Consider the following 15,590-nt stretch of genomic DNA (forward strand, 5'->3'; position numbering starts at 1 on the left):
TGGGGGAGACAGAAGATGGCTGATGGTCAGATGCCAGCCGTATCTACCATGACCACTGGGACCTCCGGGCACTTGGCCTCCCAGATATCAACAAACCAGGACTAAGTCAACACCATCAGAGCGTGAACTTATACCACCTGGGAAAAGAAGGAGAAGCCAAGGGGATGGCCAAGTTTCAAGAACTTGACCTAACATCTGGGTTCCAGGAATTATCACTGGGGGAGGGAAGCAGCCATCACAGAGAACTTCGTGCCTTAGGGTGAATATTCAGGAGAACAAAGCACATGTTAAGACGAAAGAACAGGTGACTCAGCTACCTTAAACACCATCATGACTGCAGTCACACCCCCAGTGGGTTACAGGTTCATCTGTCTTTTTGCCGTAACATGAGCTATTCTATCTTATTCTTACAGCACCAAGAACTTCCTAGGAAAAGTCAAATGATGGTTTTTATGGAACAAAATAATTCTTACAGCAAAGACAAAGTTGCCGATTGCGTCAGATGCAAAACGAAATACAAGCAAGGATGAAAATCATCTGAGCCAGTGAACAACTTACTCCTTCACCAACTTGCTTACAGTTTATAACAGCTCTTTTACAGAAAGTATCCAAAAAAATATGCTAGAAAGGCCCACCCAAAGCCTTGCCTTCAGACTGGTAATGAGACCTGGTTTTATGACTCTTCCATAAATACTTCCGAAAAGTATTCTTTTCGGATACTCAGCATCTGAATCTTTTTTCTGTGTTTGAAGAAATTTCACCATAGAAGGGATGGGCATGTTTTTGAGATGCTGACCTTGGACATAGACTCTCACCTTTTGAAACTTTGGGAGACCTTCTTTTTAAAGGGAGAGTCAGTTCAGTAATAAGGAAGTTGTACTGCATTAGCAGCGCACTCACATGTATATTTAAATGTGTGAAAGTTTGAAAAGAAAGTGCATGCTGTCTATTTGTTCGTTTGTTTTGCTCCTTAGCAAATAAATCACCCTCTTATGAGTGGCAAGTCACCACCCCATGGGTTTTGGTTGGGAGGCAGAGCCCGCTCACTGCTTTGGAAGCAGCTGAGAACCCTGGGATCTCACTTGGTGACCTCCCTCCAGCAAGGGCACATGATCCAGGCTCTGCCAGACCCACATGCACGGATTGGGGGCCAAGGCACAGTCCCAGGTTCCACAGCAGGATTCTGGGAGTGATGTCCAAAGGTTTGGCCCTGAAAATGAAAATGATTATGTAGATTTTTTTGTAAATCTCTGAGGTACCCAGTATCCTTTTAACAAGTTCTATTTCTGAGCATATCTGCTGAAGTTGGTTCCTGAGCTTTCGAACTAAGAAGCCAGATTGCTGGAGTATGAAAATAGTAACATGCTATGCAGTGATGAAATCACCCAGTCTTCTAAGGTGAAACAGTACCATTTACATTTAACCTCAAGGAACAACCTGGAATTTTTTTCTTGGAATTTATGTTTTCTTGTTTTTGGTGGGGAACAGGTGGCGGGGACAGAATTTCACTCTTGTTGCCCAGGCTGGAGTGCAATGGCGTGATCTCGGCTCACTGCAACCACCACCTCCTGGGTTCAAGTGATTCTCCTGCCTCAGCCTCCCGAGTAGCTGGGATTACAGACGTGCACCACCATGCCCAGCTAATTTTTTTATATTTTAAGTAAAGATGGGGTTTCGCCATGTTGGCCGGGCTGGTCTCGAACTCTCCTGACCTCAGGTGATCCGCCTGCCTCTGATTCCCAAAGTGCTGGGATTACAGGCATGAGCCACCACACCTGGCTGAAATTTATATTTTCTAAAGATGTAGGTATGAATGTGTCACCTATGCCAAATAAGATATATGGACAGGATGACAATCATTTGAAGCAAAATTGTTATCAAATTTCAAAATGCTAACGAGACTTTTGAAAACAGCCCCATTAAGCTGATGTTCTTCCCTTCTCAATGAAATCTCTCAGAAATAGCAAGAAAATCAAACTTCTCCTTGCTCAGAGCTATGATTTAGCTGAAACGCCAAACCAAAAAATAGGTGAAGTATAAAAAGCAGAAAAATTTAGCAGGAGTGTAGGCGAAAACATAAAGTGCCCATGGCTATGGGGACCAGAAAGAGTTGACAAGGTACGTGTATCCAAGACAGAACCAAAAGCCTTAACCGTAAGACCAAATCCCTTTTGAATGTAGAAAGAAATGCATTATCTTCCTTGTACTTAGTTTGTGTCTGACAAACAGTGGGTTGGCCAATCTCAAAGGAAGGGAAAACACATTTGCAACAAGCACCCCAGGCCATATGGCTGGATGAGAAAGACCAGAACCTCAGGTGGCTGCTCTGCCAGGTGGAAGGAGTTGGCTCTGAGGGCTCCACACACATCGACGACAGCAGTCCCGGGTGCGACACTGGCTCTCCACCATCGAACCTCCAACAATCACTACTCCGTGGAAAATGGCCTTACACAGAGATAAGTAATCAAAAATACAGTCAGGTGCCACATAATTCCAGCTGCTCAGGAGGCTGAGCCCAGGAGATCGAGGCTGCAGTGAGCCATGATTGCACCACTGCACTCCAGTCTGGAAAGAAGAGCAAGACTTTGTCTCTAAAAAGAAAATAAAAATTAAGAAAGAAAATATTTTTGTACAGCTGTACAATGTGTTTGTTTTAAGCTGTGTTATCACAAAAAAGTCAAAAAGTTAAATTTAAAAGTTTATAATGTAAAAGGGTTATAGTGAGCTAAAGTTAATTTATTATTGAAGAAAGAAAATATTTGTTGTAAATTTAGTGTAGCCTAAGTGTCCAGTGTTTACAAAGTCTACAGTAGTGCACAGTAATTCCCTAGGCCTTCATGTTTACTCACCACTCACTCACTGACGCACCCAGAGCAACTTCCCGTCCTGCAAGATCCATTCATGGCATGCAAGATCCATTCATGGTAACTGCCCTATACAGGTATTCGCATTTTTATCTTTTATACCATATTTATTTTTACTGTTTTCTTTTCTTTTTTTTTTCTTTTTTAGACAGAGTCTCACTCTATTGCCCAGGCTAGAGTGCAGTGGTGCCATCTCAGCTCACTGCAACCTCTGCCTCCCGGGTTCAAGCAATTATTTTGTCTCAGCCTCCCGAGTAGCTGGAACTATGGGACTACAGCCGCCTGCCACCACACCGGGTTAATTTTCGTAGTTTTAGTAGAAATGGAGTTTCAGCATATTGGTCAGGCTGGTCTCAAACTCCTGACCTCAGGTGATCCACCCATCTCGGCCTCCTAAAGTGCTGGGATTACAGGCGTGAGCCACCAGGCCCAGCCTACTGTCTGTTTTCTATGTTTAGCCGTGTTTAGGTAAACAAACGCTGCTATGTTACAATTTCCCACAGTACTCAGTACAGTCACATGCTGTACAGGTTTGTAGCCTGGGAGCAACAGGCTATCCCATGTAGCCTAGCTGTGTAGTAGTCTATGCCATCTAAGTTGTATAAGGACACTCTTTGCACAATGATGAAATTGCCTAAGGATGCATTTCTCAGAACATATCCCCATTGTTAAGTGACACATGACTGCAATTGGGTACTAGATAAGGTACTAAAGTTATCTCATATTTTAGTTATTTTAATACAGGTATTGAAATAGCTAAAAAATGAAAAATGTCACAGAAAACAAATGGCAGATACATATCATTAATTAGAAAATATATCACTCCTGAGCAGCAGAATATAGATACCAAATTTTACTTTATAAATTACTAAAGTGTAATGAAGTCCCTGCCAGTATAAAACAAGAGTAGAAAGTAGATACAAGAGCTCAACACAAATAGAGATAGAGGAGATAACCCATGAGCTAGCAGGAGCCAGAAAAGTGTGTACATACCAACATGAAGATAGTAGTACAAAAGTAGTACAAAAGACTTCACATATCATGCACATAGACTTTCTTCCACACAAATTCTCTGGCGTCCACCGAGGGGTATACCGCAGCTCCACACTTGCCCACAGACTCTGCATGCAATATTTTCCCTCCCTAAGAACTGTCTCATGCATATGTGTACTGTGGCTGCCAAATTGAACACTGTCTGTAAAATCCACAGGGTTTGTCTTCTATTTGAGTTCTTTTAGGCAAATAAAGTGAATGCTCTGAGAGGTTTCTCACTCTCATTATTTCTACATGGCTTCTCACTCTTCACTTTTCTGTGCTGTGAACACATTGAGTATGTGAGTAGGAAGACAAGACGCACAAAACTCTTTTCCTCCACCTCACTGTCTTCCCAGCTCTCTGGTGAGTTGGCGCTTCTGTCTGGATGAATGCCATTTCCTTCATGTGTGTCTCTTGGTTTGCCTTGCTCTTCTCCAACCAATCCTTACATCGACAACTTCTCCCCATGGACATAGAAAAGCCCATCCCTGACAGCCTCTCTAGCTTCACTCCACGGGATGGATCTTCATCAGAAAAGTCTTACATTGAGTCTCAAAGAGATAATTGCACACCCATGTTCACAGCAGCAATCTTCACAACAGCAAAAAGATGGAAGCAATCCAAGTGTCCATTGTCAGAGGAATGGATTAACAAAATATAGTATATGAACACAACAGAATGTTAAATATTTAGCCTTAAAAGGGATGGAAACTCTGACACATGCTACAACATGGATGAACCCTGAAAACTGTGCTAAGTGAATAAACCAGTCACTGAAGGGCAAACACTATATATGATTCCACTTATATGAGGTCCTTAGAGTGGTCAGATTCAGAGAGTAAAATGGTGGTTGCTAGGGGGACTGGTGGGAGGAGAAATGGGAGTTAGTGTTTAATAGGTACAGAGTCTCAGTTTGGGAAGAGAAAAAAGTTCTGGAGACGGATGGTGATGATGGTTGCACACTGAGTTTTACACTTAACAATGGTCAAAATGAAAAATTTTGTTATGTGCATTTTACTACAACTGAAAAGTTTTTGAATTTTTAAAAAATGCCTTATGTTGAAGTTGATTTTCCTCATGCAAGCAAGGCTCCAAATCTGTTGCCTTGAAAACATTATTTGATTCTTCATGGTTTATCCTCTTGACCCAACTAAGAGATTGTATTTGGCTTGGGAATACCCTGGGATGCGATGGCCAGTGCAGCAATGACTACCCCAAACTGACAAGCTCTCCAGGAAGGGCTATCCGTGAGTCACACAATTAGGTGGTGTCAGGAGACAACCTGGGCTTCCCAGGCCCGCAGCTCTGGACTGTGCTTCTCCCCAAGATGTACACTCAGACGTGCGTTCATGTGCACAGAAACTTCTGGTCGCACTCTCTAGGAACCCTGGGCAGTGTTCTGCTGAGTCTTGACATCCTCCCCTGGGTGCAGAGGGTGCTGAGGACTGAAGGTGTTGGTAGGAGGGCCCTGAGCAGCACTATACATCTGTTTCATAATCTGTTGTTTTTCTGCTTAATATTCTATTGTAACTATCGTTCTGCGCCTCTAAGTAGTCTTCTATAACATTTCTTAAAGGTTGCATAGCACTCCCTTGTATGAATGCAAAATAGATGATTTAATCAATTCTTTTTTTTTTTCAGATTGTGGTTGTTTCAAAGTTTTTGCTATTATAATTGCCCCTACAGGGAACACACTTGGAGCTGAATCTTTACTCACTTAATTATTACCTTGGAATAAATTACTACAACTAGAATTGTTGGTTCAAAAGGTATGTGCATTTTAAAGGCTTTTGATACAGATTGCAAATTGCCTTCTCAGAAATGTTCCATGAATGTGCACTCAGACCAGCAGGGTGTTCGAGTCCCCATTCCCTACACCCCCCGCCAACACTGGGTCCTATCTCTTTTGTGCCTCATCTCTTGCCAATTGCACTAGTTGTTGTTGTTTTTCTTTAAGTATCTTATTGTTGTTTGCATTTGCATTTCTATGATCGCTGGTAATGTTGGGCACTTGTCATAGATTTATTAGCCACTTGCGGTTCCAAGTCTTTTGTCTGCATCCTTTGTCCTTTCTCCCCATAGAGGCTCCCAGCTTCTCCTTAATGACTGATAAAAGCTCTGAGTGTACCTGCTTTCCTGAGCGGGGCCCAGCTGCGCTCGGCACCCTCTCTGGTTGCTATGCAGATGTGCCAGTGGCGGGCCCAGTCGCCATGGCCACAGATGCCCGGGTCTCAGCGAGGAGCAGCTTGGGGAGAGGTTGCCATGGCAATGCTACCCAAGCAGGGCCTGGCTCCCCTCCCACTCTGCAGAGGCTGGGCTGTGGGGCTGCACACCCAGGCAGAGGCTTCTCAAGCTGCAGAAAAGGAGGTGAGCAGAAGTTTGAATATATCATCCCTGAATGTGGAGACGCATGATAAGATTAAAAGACAAAGCCGCTCATCGCAAAACAGAAAAGTTATGTCCCATGGCCAGACCAGACAATGCGCTAAATGAACATTTTTGTTAATAATATTGCAATTATCTTGTGATTTGTACAATTGTGGTGCATTATTTGTTTAAAGTACTAACTTATTAAAGTAACCACTTAAAATATAGATCAATTTCTTAAAACCATTGAGACATGCCTTTATTTTTTAGTATGCCAAGATCCTCCAAATAAATAAATACATGGGAAGTGCCAGGGCTTCCTGCTTTTCCCAGTCTTGGGGGTGGTCTGGCACCCCATCTCGCAGGCTGCATGGTGGCCCCCAAATTTACACACTGAACTCTATGCCCAGTACCTCAGAATGGGACTGCACTTGGAGATGCAGTAGTTCCCACTTCTCTGCTGTTTTGCTTTCTGAAATTTTAGTTACCTACGGTCAATCACATCTGAAAATATTAAATGGAAAATGCCACAGCCTGGGCAACATAGTGAGACCCCATCTCTACAAAAAGTTTAAAATCTAAAAACTAGCCCGGCATGGTGGCATGTGCCTGTGGTCCCAGCTACTCAGAAGACAGAAGCGGGAGGATCGCTTGAGCCCAGGAGGATCACTTAAGCCTGGGTGACAGAGCAAGACCCTGTCTCAAACAAAAAGGAAAAAAAAAAAGGAAGAAAGAAAATTCCAGAAACAAACTATTCATAAGTTTTAAATTGCACACCATTCGGAGTAGACTGAAAAACCTCGCTGAGTGCAGCCCCATCCAGCTTGGGTGTGAATCATCCCACTGTCCAGCGTCTTTATGCTGTACCTGCAACTCCCCCAGCTGTGAGTCATCAACATCGTCTGCTCCTGACATCCAGCCTGCACTGTCATCATGGCTCAATGGTCCAGGGTAACCACAGCAGGTGACCCTCCCTCTGACGTACGTATCATCAGAAGGTTGGCAGCAGCCTGACACTATGTCACAGTGCCCACGTCATTCACTCATGAAGACATTGTGTCTTCTCACAGCCTCACAGAAAGAGTGAGTGCGGCACAATTGGGCGTTTGGAGTAAGAGAAGCCACACTCCCATAACCCTTATAACAGTATGTCCTGATTATTGTTCTATTGTATTCATGGTTGCTATTGTTAATCTCTCACTGTGCCTAATTCATAAATCAAACTTTATCATAGGTTTGTACATGGGGGGAAAGTTCAGTACTATCCACAGTCTCCAACATCCACTGGGGGTCTTGGAGCACACCCTTGCAGATCAGGGGGACTCCTGCAGAGTCAATAAAGAGGTACTTAAGTTAAAACGAGTGGCTCATAACCCAATATAACTGGTGTTCTTGTAAGAAGAGATCTGGACACAGACGCACAAAGGGGAATGACGAGGTGAAGACCCAGGAGGAGGAGACAGCCACCTGCAAGCCAAGGAGAGAGAGGCCTCAGGAGAAACTGCACTGACACGCTCCCCTACTGCACACACCACCCAAGAAAGAACCCCAGATGGGGCTGGCTTCCTAGGAGGTGGGAAGCCAGCCTCATCCCCTTGATTACAGCTGGGCAAACTGAGGCTGACACTGCTCTATCTCCTTGGGGCAGCAGGAAGGAAGGAATCACTCCCTTCAAACGCCCCCCCAGCTCTGGGCCATCCCTCACAGGCCCAAGTTCTTTCTGCCCTGAATTAGGGTGATTTATATCTTTTTCATGCATTTATTTATTCATTCCATTATCTAACTCATATTTATTGAACACCTACTATGTGCCAGGCACTGGGCTAGGCATTGGGGAGATCGTGGTGAGCAGGACAGACAAGATCCCTGCCCTCACGGAGCTCATGTGCTAGTGGGGACGGAGTGTGCACATGAAGTCTAATGAAAGAAGATCATTTTAGAGAGGGGCTCCGAAATGCTGGGGGCTGGCATGACAGTTACTAGGGACCAGAGGGACTGGGGCAGGGAGACAATGTCGAAAGGGTGATCAGGGAAGGTGACATTTCAGTGGGACTCAAGTGACAGGGAGCAGCCCATGTGTGAATGCTGGAGGAGGTGTGCTCCCAGAGAAAGGAGCTGTGCGTGGACATACCTGCATCTGGAGAGAGCGTGGGCTATCAGAGGAGCGGTGAAGAGGGCAGTGTGGCCGGAGCACACTGAGCAGAGTGAAGAGGAGGGTGAGATGGGGCCCCGGAGCTGTGAAGGAGGACCTTGTCTTGAACCGTCCTCAGGGGCAATGTGCCAGGGGAGGGTCCAGCCTCCAGGCTCCTCCTCTGCCAGCCCCATCTGCCCCTGAGCAGTTGCCTGGGAGGCAGCAAGGAACATGAAGAGTCACGTGGATTCTGAAGACAAAACTAAACTGGAATCTCAGCTCTGAACCCCCAGCTATGTGACCTTGATTGTGTCATTTTCTAGAAGACACTGTCCTTTGCAGCCCAGACCCCTCCTTCTGGACCAAGGTATTTGGGAGTGTTGAAGGCTGAAGGCTGACAGCTGCATCCCTGGGTAGTGCCCTTGGATAGCAGCAGCCACTTCGCCCAAGGTCACACCCCTCCTGGGGAGGAAGGGGGCTTTGGTAGGCATCCCACATCCAATGTCTGGCTGGTGAGGGGGTACAGAGTCCTGGCCCCTTAATTAGAAGTTAAGAACCACTCTGAAGGGCCATTCAGGTAGGAATGGCTGAGGCTTCTGTTGCCCGCAATCAACTTCTCCCTCTGCCCAGCCCTCCTTCCCTCACTCCCTCACCAGTGTCGGGCCTGAGCCTACTCCCTAATAAACTTCCTGAATGCAAATCTTCATCTCACAGTTTGTTTCCCTGGAAAACAGACCTAAGACGCACTTCATTTCTCTGAAACTTAGTTTCTGCAGATTTACTGAGTTGCAAAGATTAAAAGCAATGATGTATGCAAAGCTCCTGGCCCAGGACATGATAAGTCTTAAATAAATGTCACTTGTTCTCTTTTCTGTCCTCCCTGTGCCCTTTGGTCTCACACATATGTGTATCTGCCATTGAGCTCAAGCCAAGGCCTTATACAGGGTAGATGCCCAGTGTGTTCTGAATTGAGTCAATACACAATATATGATAAGCATTGCACTTGTCACATTTATTAGAAGATGAAGTGGAAATGGTTCATTGTCCCCCAGTATCCATGCTCAATTTCTCTCATAGAAATAAAACTCTAGACTTTTAGCTGGGTACACTTCATCCCAGAATGAAGACTACAGCCTTCCTGGCAGCTAGGTATGCCCATCCGTTTAAATGCTGGCCAGTGAAACATGAGCAGAAATGATGTATGCAACTTCAAACGTGTCTTAAAAAGAAAGGTCATGCTTTGCCCTTCCCACTGGCAAGAATGCAGATGTGATGACTGGAGCTAGAGCAGCCACATTGGACCACAGAATAGCAGGGCAACTGTGAAGCCAGCAGATGTACCCTGGGCTGAATGCTCACTGGCTGTGCCTTTCAGGGCCTAGTGCAGCAAATCTCTCACCTCACAGAGCCTCAGTGTTTGCATATGTGAAATGAGACAAATTCTAAGTGAGACCATATACAATGGAATCTCACTGTACCCAACAGTTCTATTTTACAGGGGAGAAAAATTCCCTTAGAACTGAAGGGCTTGGACTCTTGGGAATATTGAATTTCAGACTAACTCCTTCTTAATTAACTCATTTTGTTTATATTTATCTCTGTGGTGTGACCTTCCTTTCCTGGGGATGGTCCAGATCTAGCAGGTCCAGGGGAAAGGCTAACAAATAAAGAAGCAGATCTCTCCCTGTCAAAAAGGGCATCGAGTTCATGTAAATTAAAACGTGGGCCTGGCAGGCCTCCACAAGGCACATCAGAGGTCCAGAGGCACTCATAATGCTTATATGCTTGTTGTTCTGTGATGATTTAAAATGCCCTCAGAGCTGCAGGCACCATGGTGGTCTGGAGAGGTACAGGTGAACCACGAGGTGTGCAGCCTTTGCATACAGAAGAAGAGGAGGGTTTTCCTATAGATCCCGGTCAACGATGGAGAGGTTTCCATGAGCTCACTTGTCTTTGAAGTTAAGAAAAAAAAGTTTCCATGAGCACAGCAAAGGGGCATAGAGTAGACCCTGGCCTAGATGACATGGAGGGTTTTGGAGGAAATTGGGAAGAAGAGTTTTAGAGGACAACTGATGAATGCGTAGAATTAGCATGGATTGGCTGTAGGTGTTGGTGGATCCAAGGACTGGCTTTCGTCTGGCCTGGACCCAGGCCTCTCCAAACCTCAGCCCAGCCCCATCCCAGCTGCCCTGCCTCCAGACCCTGCCCACCCCCTGAGATCCAAGGAACCTCTCATTAGAGCTTGGCTTTCTGCTCTATGCACCCCAGGGTATCACCCAAGGTCATGTTTAGACTTTTCACAAGAATTGGACAATTAGAGCAGACAAACAGTATGAATAACAGCAGTGCACAGCTCAGAATCTTGAAGGAGGCTGGGGTAGAGGATGGTGTATGTGTGCAATTTCAAAGGGCTTTACCCACTGGAACTTCTGCAACCAGAAAGATGGAAGAAGTCAAGGTACTTTTTCTTATTTCCCCCCACCAAATACAGCTAAAAGTCATGGGTATTCTGTGTAGAATGAATACAAGGAGGCCCTAACAGGTGCAGAGAAGCACAAGCTGGGAGCCTCAGGACCTGGCAACAGCATGGTGGTGAGTTCCATCTTTATGCTTCGTGTTTGCCAAACTGGGTGCTAAAGAGTCAGCAACCCAGAAATACCAACAGGCTCAGAAAACAATCCCCCAGAAAAACCTGCTCCCTCTAGCCAGGCAAGGGGCATTCTGGAAAACTTGAGAAGATAACTGACCTACGCCATCAGACCACACAGGAAAAGACGAGGCCCCACCCCACCCTGGCCAGCAGAGACTGAGGAGGGAGCCTAGACCTCCACCCTCACCCAGATGTACTGACTGAGATGCCACCCCTCCTTGGGAAGGTATTGGAGAAGCCCAGCTGGGGGCAAGGAAGTCCACCACAGCCGGGCCTCAAAGGAGGCTGCTGAGACAGAGGTTTAAATAAGGCCAGGAGCCCCACCACATAACCCCTAATATCCAGGCTTCAATCACAAATCACTCCACACCAGGATCCAGGAAAACACCAACTCTGATGAGAAGAGATGCAGAGACTAACCCAGGATGACACCAACGGCAGCATCATCTGAACAATTTGAAGCCACCATCACAAAAATGCTCAACGGCAAACAACAGAATCAAGTGAGAAAATAGAAAATCTCTGCAGAGAAACAAGCCACAAAGAGGAACAAAATGGGAACTCAGGGTTGAAAACGCAACAGCCAAAATTAACTCAGTGGATGGCTCAACGCCAGAACAGAGAGGTTGGAGGGAAGAGTCAGTGAACCTAAAGACAAAATAATAGAAATTACTTAATTTGAACAACAAAGCAAAAAATAGACTTAGATAAAAATGAGCAGAATCTCGGGTATGTATATTTTGGCCTGTATACATTTTGGTCTATATTTTGGTCTCTCTATTACAAAAGGCCTAGCATCCATGTCGTGAGAGACCCAGAAAGAAAGAAAGATGAGGGTGGAGCTGAAAAGATTTTCAAGGAAATAATGGTTAGAAATTTCCTAAATTTGGCAAAAGACATAAATTTACAGATTCAAGAACCTGAGCAAACCCCAAATGGCATCAATCAAAGCAAACCTATGCCAAGACACCTTCTATTGAGACTTCAGAAAACTGAAGACAAAGACAAAAATCTTGAAAGTGGCAAGAAAAAAACAACATCTTGGCCAGGCGCCATGGCTAACGCCTGTAATCCCAGCACTTCGGGAGGCCGAGGAGGGCAGATCACTTAAGGTCAGGAGTTCAAGACCAGCCTGGCCAACATGGCAAAACCCCGTCTCTATTAAAAATACAAAAATTAGCCAGGTGTGATGGTGCATGCCTGTAATCCCAGCTACTAGGGAGGCTGAGGCAAGAGAATCACTTGAATCTGACAGGCAGAGGTTGCAGTGAGCCAAGATCGCACCACTGCACTCAACCTGGGAGACAGAAAGAGACTCTACCTCAAAAAAAAAAAAAACAGAAACAGGCTGGGCTTGGTGTCTCACGCCTGTAATCCCAACACTTTGGGAGGCTGAGGCGGGCAGATCACGAGGTCAGATCGAGACCATCCTGGCTAACACGGTGAAACCCCATCTCTACTAAAAATACAAAAAATTAGCCAGGCATGGTGCCATGCGCCTGTAGTCCCAGCTACTCGGGAGGCTGAAGCAGGAGAATCGCTTGAACCCAGGAGGCAGAAGTTGCAGTGAGCCGAGATCGTGCCACTGCACTCCAGCCTGGGCGACAGAGAGAGAAAAAAAAGAAACAGCATCTTACCTGTAAGGGAAAACCATTTTAATGACAGCAGATTTCTCACTGAAACCATGGAGACCAAAAGGAAGTGGCACAGCAATTTTCAAGAGCTGAAAGAAAAGAACTCTCAGCCCAGAATCTTACATCCAGTGAAAATGTCCTTCAGAAATCAAGAGGAAATCAAGACATCTTCAGAAGAAAAAAAAAAACAGAGACTTTGTCACCAGCAGACCTACCCAAAAGGAGTGATTAAAGGAAGTTTGCCAAACAAATAAAATGAGAAAAGAAGGAATCTCAAAGTGTAAGGAAGGAAGAACACAGTCAACAAAATATAGATAGAGACAATAGACCTCATCTCTTGAGTTTTCTAAATTATGCTTGACAATTGAAGCAAAAGTTATAACACTGAATGATGTGATTGCCAATGTATGTAGAGGAAATATTAAAAAGAATTATTATACAGGGGGAGAGAACAGGGAAAGTGAAGGACTTAGGTTTCTCCTCTTCCCCTCCACTGATAAAATGTCAACATCAGCTAACTGTGATAAGTTATATATGTATAATCTAATACCTGGAACGACCACTGAAAAATCTGCACAAAGAGATGCTGTCAAACGCACTATATACAAGCCAAAATAGAATTTGGCAGGCCTGGGTTCAGGGCTGAGATAGAGCCCAGTGAGGTTTCAGAGTGGGGCATAAGCCTAGGGCTGGCCTGTCCATCCAGTTTCAGCCAAGGGTGGCATGGGGGTGTGGAAAGGGAGGGCGCTGTGCAGGCTGGGACAAGGGGGAGACAAAAGAGGCATCCTCCATAAAAAACGCAGGGAGGCACTCACTGCCAGGCCTGTGGGTGGCCTCCGAGAGGCTGAGCCTCATGGAGGAGAGGCAGCCAGTTCCAGGCAGTGTGGCAGGCCCGGGGCAAACTGGAACTGGAACTTGGGGAACTGATTCTGAGGTCACCCTCTAAGGGGGTAGGAGTTTGCATGTCCCTAGTTGAGTACAGAGATCCAGTCAGGGGCAGGGTCTGGCCTTTAGGTCACTGTGGGGAATTGAATGGGGAAACCGAGGCTGGAGCACAAAGTAATGGATTGGACCAGCACTGCACAGTGGTGGTGGGTGTAGGGGAGATGCAGTAGCTTTGTGGCCCTGGGTGCAGGGACCTCCAGGGTCACACCAGACACAGGGCTGAAGGACCATGGGGCAGATCACATTTCCAGAGGCGACCACACAGCACCTCCCATCCCGCACACGCCTTTGCAGTGTGACTGTCTTACTCCATTTTGTGTTGCTATGAAAGAGTACCTGAGGCTGGATCATTGATAGAGAAAAGAGGGTCCTTTAGCTCACCATTGTGCAGACTAGGAAGTTCGAGGACATGGCCCTGGCTTCTGTTGAGGGCTGTCATGCTGCTTCATAACATGGCCAGGGTCAAAGGGAAAGTGGGCAAATATGAAGGGTGGTAAACTGAGAGGTGTCTGGCTTTATAACAACCCTCTCTCGAGGGAACTAACTTATTCCCATGAGAACTCATCCAGCCTCACCAGAGTGAGAACTTGCTCACGGCCTAGAACAGCACCAACCACTCATGAGGGAAGACCTCATGACATAAACACCCCCCACTAGGCCCTACCTACCACCACCACCACCACATTTCAACACAAGCTTTGGGGACAAACAGACCATGGCATTGACCTTGTCTTGTCCCTGCCAAAGAGTGGCCTCTAACTTCCCCACCCCCATGCCCCTGGCCTTGAACCTGACCTGGCCTTGGTGATTTCCTTTGCAGTGACAAAATGTTGTAGGAATGAGGTCAGAAGAATGAGGTCCCTGGGAACACTGGTCCTCAGGATGCTTCTCTGGAGCCTGGCCTGCCATGCTGTGAGGAGGGCCAAGCCACCCAGAGAGGCTATGTCAGCTTTCACTCAAGCCCCGGTGCCAGGCTTGGGTGTGAGGAAGCCTCTAGGTCCCTGCAGCCCCCAGTAGCCTGAGTCACCAGGATCACCACCCAGCCTTCAGTCTCCCCAGCTTTCTGGGACATGCGGAACAGAGGGGAAGCACCCTGATGCTCTCTGGCTGAATTCGTGACCCACAGACTTGGAGAGCAGGAGAAAATGGCTGCTGTTTTAGGCCTCTAGGCTTGGAGTGGTTTGTCACCCAGGCACCTAGAACAGAGCTCCCCTCCTGTTCACGCCATCCCCACCTGGGCCAAAAGACTTCCCTACTTTTTTGTTTTTTTTTTTTTTTTTTTTTTTGAGACAAAGTCTCACTCTGTCACCCAGGCTGGAGTGCAGTGGCGCGACCTCGGCCCACTGCAACCTCCGCCTCCAGGGTTCAAGCGATTCTCGTGCCTCAGCCTCCCAAGTAGCTAAGGCTCCCCTACTTTTAAGTGGGCAGAGGGCTGGAGGGGTTGGAGGCCCAGGACAGAGGAGGCAGCTTGGCTGCCTTGGCACAGGGCCTGCAGGATCTGGGGAAAAGTCTCGGGCTCGAGGGCCCTCTGCCCCAACTGCCACCTGGGCCAGTGTCCTCCCATCCCGGGCCCCCTGTACCTTCATCTGTCACACAGGGATGGTGAGGCAGAGAACATGCCCAGCGCACACTTGAAGCCACTGTGCACGAGCTGGCTCCTGCTTTTCCTTATGCAGCTGCTATCAGGCATGTGCTGCCTGGTCTGTAGACAGCCCGCAGGGGCACCTCAGAAGAGGTAGGGCCGTGCACCTTCTAAGCCTCAACTTTCTGCTTCTACAAGTGAGAGAAGCACTGCGTGGGGTGCCTGACGCCGATCCCTCTAGGTCTCACCTCCTCCCTTGCCCTTGAATTGTCTTCCTCCCCATCACCTGACAACACTACTCTGGCCTGGCTGGACCCCAGCTTCCTCCCTTGCCCTGGCAACCCTCTCTCCCAAAGACACCACTGAGACTTTAGAACTTCAA

The 15,590-nt window shown here is 46.7% G+C and overlaps 2 long non-coding RNA genes across 3 annotated transcripts in view; one reads left to right on the forward strand and one right to left on the reverse strand.

The window, feature by feature from the left end:
• The window catches only part of LOC129532367 (uncharacterized), a 34,425-nt gene extending 28,757 nt beyond the window's left edge, over nt 1-5,668 (forward strand). Inside the window, exon 4 of the long non-coding RNA XR_008678073.2 lies at nt 5,541-5,668. This is a non-coding gene — a long non-coding RNA (uncharacterized lncRNA). The remainder of the gene's footprint in view (nt 1-5,540) is intronic.
• LOC129532366 (uncharacterized) overlaps nt 1-15,590 on the reverse strand; it is a 56,939-nt gene that overhangs the window by 37,567 nt on the left and 3,782 nt on the right. The window lies entirely within an intron of this gene.

The sequence above is a fragment of the Gorilla gorilla genome, chromosome 2 (assembly GCF_029281585.2).
Source record: "Gorilla gorilla gorilla isolate KB3781 chromosome 2, NHGRI_mGorGor1-v2.1_pri, whole genome shotgun sequence".
Lineage (NCBI taxonomy): Eukaryota > Metazoa > Chordata > Mammalia > Primates > Hominidae > Gorilla > Gorilla gorilla.